This window comes from Aethalodelphis obliquidens, unplaced genomic scaffold (assembly GCF_003676395.1).
Source record: "Aethalodelphis obliquidens isolate GAN/ISIS:26980383/991018 unplaced genomic scaffold, ASM367639v1 scaffold23, whole genome shotgun sequence".
NCBI classification, from domain to species: domain Eukaryota; kingdom Metazoa; phylum Chordata; class Mammalia; order Artiodactyla; family Delphinidae; genus Aethalodelphis; species Aethalodelphis obliquidens.
Genome location: NW_020837967.1, coordinates 2,391,385 through 2,404,667, shown reverse-complemented (window position 1 = coordinate 2,404,667; position 13,283 = coordinate 2,391,385). Strand labels below are relative to the sequence as shown.

General features: G+C 41.5%; 1 protein-coding gene across 3 annotated transcripts in view; it reads left to right on the top strand.

The window, feature by feature from the left end:
• Window positions 1-13,283, top strand: part of PRKCQ (protein kinase C theta) — a 109,783-nt gene that overhangs the window by 91,000 nt on the left and 5,500 nt on the right. The gene's annotated exons all lie outside the window — the stretch shown is intronic.

Here is a 13,283-nt window from a genome sequence, read left to right as displayed (position 1 = left end):
CAGTCCACCTGAAACTGTAAAATTCCTAGAAGAAAACATAGACCGTAACTTCATCAGCATCCGTCTTAGCAGTGTCTTCGGGGATCTGACTCCACAAGCAAGGGAAACAAAAGCAAAGATAAACATATGGGACTGCATCACACTAAAAAGCTTCTGCACAGCAAGTGAAATCATCAGAATGAAAACTCTGTATGGGACAAGATACTTGCAAATCATATATCTGATAAGGGATTAATATCCAAAATATATAAAGAACTCATACAACTCAACAATAAAAACCACCCAATTTTAAAAGGGACAAAAGAGGATCTGAATAAACAATTCTCAGAGACATACAGATGGCTAATAGGCACATGAAAATGTGCTCAAGGTCACTCATCAGGGAAATGCAAATCAAACCCACAATGAGCTATCACCTCACACCTGTGAGAAGGGCTCTTATCAAGAAGAGATAATAAGTGCTGACGAGAAGGTGGAGAAGAGGGAACCCTCCTGCACTGTTGGTGGGAATGTAAATCAGTAGAGCCACTATGGAAAACAGTATGGAGATTGCTCAGAAAGTTAAGAATAGAACTGCCACACACTCATATGGTATTCCACTTCTGGGTATTTATTCGAAGAACATGAAAACACTAGTTGGAAAAGATCTATGGACCCCTATGTTCATTGCAGCATTATTTACAATAGCCAAGATATGGAAACCACCTAAGTGTTTATCAATGGATGGATAGACGAAAATGTGGTATATATACACAATGGAATATTACTCAGCCATAAAAATGAAATCTTGCCATTTACAACACCATGGATGGCCTAGAGGGTGTTAAAGTTCATGAAATAAGTCAGACAGAGACAAATACCATGTGATTTCACTCATGTGGAATCTAAAAAAAAAAAAAAAAAAAACAGGGAACAAACCCAGTAAAATAAAAACAAGCTCATAGATCCAGAGAACAGATTAGTGGTTCCCAGATGACTAGGGGTTGGGGAAGATTGGGCAAAGAATGGGTGAAGGGGGTCAACCCTGTGGTGATGGATGGTAACCAGACTTCAGTGGTGATTACGCTGTAGTGATTATAGTACTGCACACCTGAAACTTATCATTAAAAATCTTCCTCTGCCCCTGGATGAAGACTTGGATAGGATGTGTAACTTTCTGCTCACTCTTGGGGAAAAGACAAACTTCTTGTCACTCCTAAGTCATGAAACACTGTCTCAGCTGAGAAATTGAAGCTGTTCAGTCCAAGATATAAGTCGTCATATCAGTCTTAACTCAAAAGACTCCCACTCCCTTTCCTCTGGCCAAGTTCATGGCTGGCAGCCACTCGCCTTGGAGAAGGGAGTACGGTCAGAGCGTGTCTACCGCATGTATGTTCTCTTCCTCTCCAGCTCTTGGGTTTCTGTTTCAGACCAAACACACAGAGAGGCTGGAGGGATTATAAGGAGAAAGGACTGCTCTTATATGGCTGAGGGGCTCCCTGCTCTTTGAACCTGGTGGGTTTTAAAGCCAAGGCTTTGGGACCTCCCTGGTGGTCCAGTGGTTATGACTCAGCACTTATCACTGTCGTGGCCCAGGTTCAATCCCCGGTCAGGGAACCGAGATCCTGAAAGCTGCTCAGCATGGCCAAAAAAATAATAATAAAATAAAGCCAAGGCTTTGTATGGGATTCTAGCAGGTGTTCTGGAAATACCTATAACTGGGAACATTTTTAGCTGAAGCTTTTGACGTAGAGGCTGCTCAATCCATTCCACAGCCCAGCTTCTGTACCAAACTCTAAGCCACCAGCACTCCACCCCGAGACTCATTGCCTGCTGAGTGGGCAATCTCACAGGCAGTCCTTCAGATGGACGCAGACCAGCTCTCCTGCCGTGTTCCCTACCTGCGTCCATGGGAAACACTGATGTATTTTTCATCCTGAATCCTTGACTGTTACCATCTTAGCAGGAATCTCCAGAATTTACCCGCAAAGCCGGAGTCACACACCGCCCATGATAACCCAGGATCGATTAAGAACTGGCACCCAGAGCTACAGATGTAAACCAGACTCCAAGAATCACTAGCCATAAACCAGGAGCTCCCGAGGCGAACTAACACAGAGGAAGCACCTGAAAGCCATCATTAAAGATTTCAGAGGAAGCACCTGAAAGCCATCATTAACGATTTACACTTTAAGTCCCAGTTTACCTTTTTTGAAGATGCAAAATGCCATCTACAGTGTGATTGTAACAAGTTGTAAAAAAAAAAACCCAAAAAAACTCATGCTAATTACATATCATAGTAAGCACCTACATTTATTGAGCTGTCCCAGCAACTATGTGGATCAAAAAGACCTACAAATGTTACCAAGGCCCAGAAAATCTAAAGTGGACCGAGAATGCAGGCGTTTTGAACAAAACAGGGTTTTGATTTGTGGCAACTCATATCAGCTGGCTAAAAAAAGTCATTTAGGGAAATAATTTTTAGCCCTGCTCTTCTCACAGTGAAAAGGGGGCTAGGATAAGATCTTTCAACATCAGACGCTATCAATGAATTTTAAATCCAAACTTATAAGATTACCCAGCCCATCTTTTTTCTCATGAAGAACTCAAAATTCAATTTAAAGGGCATAATACACTTCTACCTCTCTCATACAGCTATCAGCTTGTCTAGGGTTATCTGAAATGTTGCAGCAACTGTGGACTTCTCCCTAAAGAATCAAGATCTTGAATCTGAAGTGCTGACAAAGCCCCAGGAGGAGACCCAGCCCAAGGCTGATGGTATTTAAAAATCTGAGCCAGTACCCCTCAGCTTTCACTTTCCAATTGATCCGAACAAGCAATAAACAGAAAACTCCACAAACAGCCAATTAAATTCACTTTTAGTGACTGGACAAAACATCTATAAAATGAAAGCTAATTTAATAATTAACCAGTTTTAAAAAAGAGAGGACAAGAGTAAAAATAAGTTAGCAGGATGGGAACTTAAAACAATTTTGCTTTCCATAAGGGCAACTTCAGGCATTGTTACAGTTGCTATGTTTCTTTTAACTGGCTCTTGGAAGGATTTAATTGAGGTATGTTAGTTGGCTCTAGCTGCCATAACACAAAATATCATAGACTGGGCGGCTTGGACAACAGAAATTTGTTTACTCACAGTTCTGGAGGCTGGAAGTCCAAGATCCAGGCCCAGCAGGGTGGGTTTCTGGTGAGAGTCCTCCTGGCTTGCATACGGCTGCTTTCTGGTGTGAAAGCTCTGGCGTCTGCTCAATCCATGGCATGAAGGCTGCACTCAGAAGGCCTGGGCCATCAAAACTCACTGGTAAAAGGAAACGAGGAGAAAGCTTGGGGAGCCTGGAGGCCCTGCAGCCGCCATTGCAACCGACCTTTACCGTAATGCTGAACAGCTGTGCCTCCCAAACCCGGCTCCTCCCAGCTCAGCAAAGGGAGAACACCTGGCAAGGATGTGGTGGAGGCTTAACTGGGTCCAGGCGAAGGTAATGGAAATAAGTTCAGGGAAAGACGCTGGGAGTGGTGGTTTCCAAAGGAGAGGGAGACTGGGGAGGAGGAAAGGATTTCTTCCAGTTGGAGGAGAAAAGTTGCACAGTCCTGTGTGTGGAATATTATGCAGCCATTAAAAGGATGGAACTATGGACTCATACAGCAACTTGGATCACAAGGGCATTAAGCAGGGTGGAAAAAAAAAAAGCCAATCTCAAAAGGTCACATACTATATGAGTCCACGTATGTATTAACACTCTTGAAAGGACAACACTGTGGAGATGGAAAGCAGATCAGTGGTTGCCGGGGGTCAGGGGTCATGGAGGCGGGGGAATGACTGTAACGGGGACCCCAAGGGGGACCTTTGTGGTGATAAGACTCTTCTGTATTCTTTGTGTCCTGGTGGTTATCCAGGCCTACACATGGGATAAAATGACACAGAACAAGACACACACAGTGTACTGGTTTTGATACTGTGCTATCACCATATATGATGGAAGCATTAGGGGAAACTAGGTAAAAGGTACACAGGGCATCTCTGTACTATCTTTTCAACTTCCTGTGAATCTATATGTATGGTCTGAATGTTTGTGTCACCCCCAGAAAATCATATGTTTAAGTCTTCTAACCCCCAATGTGATGGTTATAGGAGGTGAGGCCTTTTGGTGGTAATTAGGTGTAGATGAGGTTAAGAGGGTGGGGCCCCCATGATGGGATTAATGCCCTTATAAAAAGAGGGAGAGAGAGAGATCTCTCCCTCCAAATACATGCACCAAGAAAAGGTTTTTACTAACCTCTGCCCACCAGAGCAAAAGCCAGCTCTACCCACCACCAGTCCCTCCAATCAGGAAACTTCCACAAGCCTCTTAGATAGCCTCATCCACCAGAGGGCAGACAACAGAAGCAAGAAGAACTACAATCCTGCAGCCTGTGGAACAAAAACTACATTCACAGAAAGATAGACAAGATGAAAAGGCAGAGGGCTATGTACCAGATGAAGGAACAAGATAAAACCCCAGAAAAACAACTAAATGAAATGGAGATAGGCAATCTTCCAGAAAAAGAATTCAGAATAATTATAGTGAAGATGATCCAGGACCTCAGAAAAGAATGGAGGCAAAGATCAAGAAGATGCAAGAAATGGTTAACAAAGATCTAGAAGAACTGCAGAACAAACAAACAGAGATGAACAATACAATAACTGAAAGACACACTAGAAGGAATCAATAGCAGAATAACTGAAGCAGAAGAACGGATATGTGACCTGGAAGATAGAATGGTGGAATTCACTGCTGCAGAACAGAATAAAGAAAAGAGAATTGAAAGAAATCAAGACAGCCTAAGAGACCTCTGGGACAACATTAAATGCAACAGCATTTGCATTATAGCGATCCCAGAAGGAGAAGAGAGAGAGAAAGGACCTGAGAAAACATTTGAAGAGATTATAGTCGAAAATTTCCCTAACATGGGAAAGGAAATACCCACCCAAGTCCAGGAAGTGCAGAGAATCCCATACAGGATTAACCCAAGGAGAAACACACCGAGACACATAGTAATCAAATTGGCAAAAATTAAAGACAGAAAAATTATTGAAAGCAGCAAGGGAAAAATGACAAATAACATACAAGGGAACTCCCATAAGGCTAACAGTGGATTTCACAGCAGAAACTCTACAAGCCAGAAGGGAGTGGCATGATATACTTAAAGTGATGAAAGGGAAGAACCTACAACCAAGATTACTCTACCAGGCAAGGATCTCATTCAGATTCGATGGAGAAATCAAAAGCTTTACAGACAAGCAAAAGCTAAGAGAATCCAGCACCACTAAACCAGCTCTACAACAAGTGCTAAAGGAACTTCTCTAAGTGGGAAACACAAGAGAAGCAAAGGACCTACAAAAACAAACCTGTAGTAAATAAGAAAATGATAATAGGAACATACATATCGATAATTACCTTAAACGTGCATGGATTAAATGCTCCAACCAAAAGACACAGGCTCACTGAATGGATACAAAAACAAGACCCATATATATGCTGTCTACAAGAGACCCACTTCAGACCTAGGGACACATACAGACTGAAAGTGAGGGGATGGAAAAAGATATTCCATGCAAATGGAAATCAAAAGAAAGCTGGAGTAGCAATACTCATATCAGATAAACTAGACTTTAAAATAAAGAATGTTACAAGACACAAGGAAGGACACTACATAGTTATCAAGGGATCAATCCAAGAGGAAGATATAACAATTATAAATATGTATGCACCCAACATAGGAACACCTCAATACATAAGGCAACTGCTAACAGCTCTAAAAGAGGAAATCGACAGTAACACAATAATAGTGGGGGACTTTAACACCCCACTTACACCAATGGAGAGATCATCCAAACAGAAAATAAATAAGGAAACACAAGCTTTAAATGACACAATCACAGATAGATTTAATTGATATTTATAGGACATTCCATCCAAAAACAGCAGATTACACTTTCTTCTCAAGTGCACACAGAACATTTTCCAGGATAGATCACATCTTGGGTCACAAATCAAGCCTCAGTAAATTTAAGAAAATTGAAATCATATCAACCATCTTTTCTGACTACAGCACTATGAGATTAGAAATCAATTACAGGGAAAAGACCTGGAAAAAACACAAACACAAGGAGGCTAAACAATACGTTACTAAATAACCAAGAGATCACTGAAGAAATCAAAGTGGAAATAAAAAAATAGCTAGAGACAAATGACAATGAAAACACGATGATCCAAAACCTATGGGATGCAGCAAAAGCAGTTATAAGAGGGAAGTTTATAGCTATACAAGCCTACCGCAAGAAACAAGAAAAATCTCAAACGAACAATCTAACGTTACCCCCAAAGGAACTAGAGAAAGAAGAGCAAACAAAACCCGAAGTTAGCAGAAGGAAAGAAATCATAAAGATCAGAGCAGAAATACATGAAACAGAAACAAAGAAAACAATAGCAAACATCAATAAAACTAAAAGCTGGTTCTTTGAGACAATAAACAAAATTGATAAACCATTAGCCAGACTCATCAAGGAAAAGAGGGAGAGGACTCAAATCAATAAAACTAGAAATGAAAAAGGAGAATTTACAACGGACACTGTAGAAATACAAAGCATCCAAAGAGACTGCTTCAGGCAACTCTATGCCAATAAAATGGACAACCTGAAAGAAATGGACAAATTCTTGAAAAGGTATAAACTTCCAAGAGTGAACCAGGAAGAAATAGAAAATAGGAACAGACCAATCACAAGTAATGAAATTGAAACTGTGATTAAAAATCTTCCAACAGGGCTTCCCTGGTGGCGCAGTGGTTGAGAGTCCGCCTGCCAATGCAGGGGACGTGGGTTCATGCCCCGGACTGGGGAGATCCCACATGCCGTGGAGCGGCTGGGTCCGTGAGCGATGGCCACTGAGCCTGTGCATCCGATGCCTGGGCTCCGCAACAGGAGAAGCCACAACAGTGAGAGGCCCGTGTACGGCAAAAAAAAAAAAAAAAAAAATTCTTCCACCAAACAAAAGTCCAGGACCAGATGGCTTCACAGGTGAATTTTATCAAACATTTAGAGAAGCGCTAACACCCATCCTTCTCAAACTCTTCCAAAAAATTGCAGAGGAAGGAACACTCCCAAACTCATTCTGTGAGGCCACCATCACCCTGATACCAAAACCAGACAAAGATACTACAACAAAAGAAAATTACAGACCAGTATCACTGATGAATATAGATGCAAAAATCCTCAACAAAATACTAGCACACAGAATCCAACAACACATTAAAAGGATCATACACCATGATCAAGTGGGATTTATCCCAGAGATGCAAGGATTCTTCAATATATGCAAATCCATCAATGTGATACACCCTATTAAAAAATTGAAGAATAAAAACCATATGATCATCTCAATAGATGCAGAAAAAGCTTTTGACAAAATTCAACACCCATGTATGATAAAAACTCTCCAGAAAGTGGGCATAGAGGGAACCTACCTCAACATAATAAAGGCCATATACGACAAACGCACAGCAAACATCATTCTCAGTGGTGAAAAACTGAAAGCATTTCCTCTAAGATCAGGAACAAGACAAGGATGTCCACTCTTCCCACTATTATTCAGCATAGTTCTGGAAGTCCTAGCCACAGAAATCAGAGAAGAAAAAGAAATAAAAGGCATACAGATTGGGAAAGAAGAAGTAAAACTGTCACTGTTTGCAGATGACATGATACTATACATAGAGAATCCTAAAGATGCTACCAGAAAACTACTAGAGCTAATCAATGAATTTGGTAAAGTAGCAGGATACAAAATTAATGCACAGAAATCTCTGGCATTCCTATACACTGATGATGAAAAATCAGAAAGAGAAATTAAGGAAACACTCCCATTTACCATTGCAACAAAAAGAATAAAATACCTAGGAATAAACTTACCTAGGGAGACAAAAGACCTGTATGCACAAACTATAAGACACTGATGAAAGAAATTAAAGATGATACCAACATATGGAGAGATATACCATGTTCTTGGACTGGAAGAATCAATATTGTGAAAATGACTATACTACCCAAAGCAATCTACAGATTCAATGCAATCCCTATCAAATTACCAATGGCATTTTTTACAGAACTAGAACACAAAATCTTAAAATTTGTATGGAGACACAAAAGACCCCGAAGAGCCAAAGCAGTCTTGAGGGAAAAAAAAACAGAGCTGGAGGAATTAGACTCCCTGACTTCAGACTATACTACAAAGCAACAGTAATCAAGACAACATAGTACTGGCACAAAAACAGAAACATAGATCAATGGAACAGGATAGAAAGCCCAGAGATCAACCCACACACCTATGGTCAACTAACCTATGACAAAGGAGGCAAGGATATACAATGGAGAAAAGACAGCCTCTTCAATAAGTGGTGCTGGGAAAACTGGACAGCTACCTGTAAAAGAAAGAAATTAGAACACCCCCTAACACCATACACAAAAATAAACTCAAAATGGATTAGAGACCTAAATGTAAGACCAGGCACTATAAAGCTCTTAGAGGAAAACATAGGGAGAACACTCTTTGACATAAATCACAGCAAGATGTTTTTTGATCCACCTCTTAAGAGTAATGGAAATAAGAACAAAAATAAACAAGTGGGACCTAATGAAACTTAAAAGCTTTTGCACAGCAAAGGAAACTACAAACAAGACGAAAAGACAACCCTCAGAATGGGAGAAAATATTTGCAAACGAATCATCGGACAAAGGATTAATCTCCAAAATATATAAACAGCTCATGCAGCTCAATATTGAAGAAACAAACAACCCAATCCAAAAATGGGCAGAAGACCTAAATAGACATTTCTCCAAAGAAGACATACAGATGGCCACGAAGCACATAAAAAGCTGCTCAACATCACAAATTATTAGAGAAATGCAAATCAAAACTACAATGAGGTATCACCTCACACCAGTTAGAATGGGTATCAGAAAATCTACATACAACAAATGCTGGAGAGGGTGTAGAGAAGAGGGAACCCTCTTGCACTGTTGGTGGGAATGTAAATTGATACAGCCACTATGGAGAACAGGATGGAGGTTCCTTAAAGAACTAAAAATAGAACTACCATACGACCCAGCAACCCCACTACTGGGCATATACCCTGAGAAAACCATAATTCAAAAAGACACATTCACCCCAATGTTCATTGCAGCACTATTTACAATAGCCAGTACATGGAAGCAACCTAAATGCCCATCGACAGATGAATGGATAAAGAAGATGTGGTACATATATACAATGGAATATTACTCAGCCATCAAAAGGAACGAAATTGGGTCATTTGTAGAGACATGGATGGATCTAGAGACTGTCATACAGAGTGCAGTAAGTCAGAAAGAGAAAAACAAATATCATATTTTAACACATATATGTGGAACCTAGAAAATGGTACAGATGAACTGGTTTGCAGAACAGAAATAGAGACACAGACGTAGAGAACAAACACATGGACACCAAGGGGGGAAAGCCACAGTGGGGAGGTGTGATGAATTGGGAGATTGGGATTGACATGTATACACTGAAGTGTATAAAATGTATGACTAGGGCTTCCCTGGTGGCGCAGTGGTTGAGAGTCTGCCTGCCGATGCAGGGGACACGGGTTCGTACCCCGGTCCGGGAAGATCCCACGTGCCACGGAGCGGCTGGGCCCGTGAGCCATGGCTGCTGAGCCTGTGCGTCCGGAGCCTGTGCTCCGCCAACGGGAGAGGCCACAACAGTGAGAGGCCCGCGTACTGAAAAAAAAAAGTATGACTAATAAGAAAACAAATCAGTAAATAAATAAACATAAGAATAAATAAATAAAAAAGAAAAGGCCATGTGAGCACTGAGCAAGAAGACGGCCATCTACAAGCCGGGGAGAGACGCCTCACCAGAAACCGACCACGTCAGCACCTAGATCCTGGACTTCTCACCCCCAGAGCCATGAGAAATAAATGTGTGCTCTGTAAGCCTCCCAGTCTCAGCCCAAGCAGACTGAGACACTATAATTATTTCAAAATAAAAAGTTGAAAACCAAAACTACATCTAAGGCTAAATTCCAGCAAATACGAAAAAAACGACAAAAAAAGAGAGAGTCAGCTGCAGTTTCAGTGGCAGGAAGAAGATTTGCTGTGAGAGTAGAAAGTGAGTTTGGTGACTAGAGCAGAGACCGAGACAGTTAAGGATAAAGACGGTGAAGAAAAAGGACTCGCTGGTGAAAGAGGTTTTAAACCTCCGTGGAAGAGTCTGGGCTTATTCTTTCTCCTGTGAGTTAATAAAAATTCTCTGTTCTTGTCCATGAAGAAGACAGCTGTCTGTTTTCCAGGAGCTGGGCTGATAAAAATTCGTGGCCACCCGGCAATGTGCTGGTTGTGAGACTGGCTTCTAGTTGCCCCTGTGCCTCTTGTGCTCTGATTTTAATCCAACAGCCCCCACAGCCCTGAGCTCCCTTTTCTGCAAAAATCAAAGGTGATCTATCATTTCTAGAGAAACCTCCTCTAGGGAATTTTACATAATGTTCTGAAAGCCAGAAGTAACGGGTCCTCTGGAAATGCTAAGCAAAGAGTATTCAGCGGCCTCTGTAACAGCAGTGTTGTCAGTACCAGACTTCAACCTCTTTAGCCCTCAAAGGGCATGGATGCACGTAGCGCGCTGAACACATGCACATCACGAGAGGCTGTGCTCCGTCCAGAATTACAGCTGGAAAGGAAACAGTCGACAAAACGAAACGACGGCCTACCAGATGGGGGAAGGTATTTGCAAATTGTTTGACCCATGAGAGATTAATATCCAGCATGTATAAACAGCTCATACAACTTAACATCAAAAACAACAAAACAAAACCAAATAAAAAGAACCAACCCGGTTAAAAAAACGGGCAGAAGACATTTTCCAAAGAGGAAATGAGGATGGCCAACAAGCACATTCAAAGAATGTGCTAATCAAGGAAGTACAAATCAAACTAATCAAGGAACTGCAGATCAAAACCACAATGAGATATCGCCTCACACCTGTCAGAATGGCCATCATCAAAAAGAACACAAATAACACATGTTGGCGAACATGGAGAAAAAGAAGCTCTAGTAGACTGTTGGTGGGAACGTAAATGGGTGCAGCTACTGTGGAAAACAGTATGGAGGTTTCTCAAAAAACGAAAAATAGAACTACCACATGAGCCAGCAGTTCCACTCCTGGGTATATATCCGAAAAAAACCAAAAACACGAATTCAAGAAGACACATGCACCCCAGTGTTCATAGCAGCACTATTTACAATAGCTAAGACATGGAAGCAACCTAAGTGTCCATCAATAGATGAATGATAAACAAGATTATATATATATTTTATATATATATATATATACACACACACACACACACACACATGCACAATGGAATACTACTCAGCCATGCAAAAGAATGAAATTTTGCCGTTTGCAACAACATGGATGGACTTGCAGGGCATTATGCTAAGTGAAGTAAGTCAGACAGAGAAAGACAAATACTGTATGATATCATTTATATTTGGAATCTTAAAATTACAAAAAACTATTGAATATAACAAAAAAGAAGCAGAGTCACAGATATAAAGAACAAACTACTGATTACCAGTGGGGAGGGGGTGAGGGAGTGGGAGACACAAACTATCGGTGTAAGATAGACTCAAGGATGTATTGTACAGCACGGGGAATATGGCCAATATTTTGTAATAACTGTAAATGGAAAGTAACCTTTAAAAATTGTATAAAATTTTTTTAAAAATTTTTTTAAAGAATTACAGCTGGGGGCTTCCCTGGTGGTACAGTGGTTGAGAGTCCGCCTGCCAAAGCAGGGGACATGGGTTTGTGCCCCGGTCCGGGAAGATCCCACATGCCGCGGAGCGGCTGGACCTGTGAGCCGTGGCCGTTGAGCCTGCGTGTCCGGAGCCTGTGCTCCGCAACGGGAGAGGCCACAACAGTGAGAGGCCCACATACTGCAAAAAGGAAAAAAAAAACAGAATTACAGCTGGGACACTGCTGTCCAGTTGACTATTGTCAAAGACACGCCCCTTTCTTCCTCATTTATTCATCCAGGATGTCCTGTCCATTTGTTTGGAAAATGATGGAAAACGAACGATCGTAAACAGAAATACCTCAGAAAGAGCCATCTGAAGAGGGACTAAAGAGGGAGGGAGATTCCAGTGGCAGGCGCTGAGCCGGGCGAAGCGGGGGTCCATCCCCAGCAGCCCAGCACTGCTTTCTTGCCCAGATAACCGAATAAATTTAACAAACTCCAGCTGCATCCTGACCATTTATGTCAGAGATGGGCTTTTTCCTGTAAGTGTAAACCACACTTCTGACAGCTTTTATGGACAAAAATCAAGTCTTTCTTTCATGAACATTTATTCCTTCGGTGCAGCCTCCCGGTGGCAGAGACGATGACCTCCCATAAGGTCAACAGGCATCTTCAGGACCAGGGTGTGGGGGGTGATTGGCTGCAGGGCAGAGAAGATAATTCACTCGTCTGTGCAAAACGGGAAAGGATTTTGAGTCTTGAGGCTGGAGATCATACGATCTACTCATTATACATTTTATCTTAAAAAAAATTTTTTTTAATTTCACAGGTACATATACCAGGCCCAGGAGGCTCTCTGTCACGATCCTCTTGGAACAAATGCCGCATGTTACTGGGGAAAACTAACAGGAAACCTAGCATGTGCACACCTCTAACCTGATTCCCTGAAGCATTTAATTATAACAACACGAGGCTGGGTTTCGGCTTGTTCATGGGGCACTCGCACCTTCTCTCTAACCTTGCTTCATCAAAATATCCTTAAGAAGTGGAAGTCGAACATTTATCAGGATCATTTCAAGGCAAGGGATGGGGGGCAAGTCACTTATTCCCTCTTCTCCTGAAAGCATCAATCTGCTTTTCCCTCTCTTGACTCTTGCTGGTGTCTGAGTCTATAGGAAAGTGTGCTGTACTGTGAACTTTTCTCTAGGCTGTTCTATATGCTGAAACCAAGAGACTAACAGAAGACAGAGACTTTAAGACACGTAATCTAGAAAAAAAGTAGAAAGACAGCTTACTCATGCATTCAACAAACATTTATTGAGTGTCTGCTTTGTACATGGCACTGGGCTGCATTCTGTAAGAAACAGAAACATAAATGATATCTGCCTTCCAGAGCTTACACTACAGCAGGAAAGACAGTCTTTAAATACACACACACACACACACACACACACACACACACACACACACACACA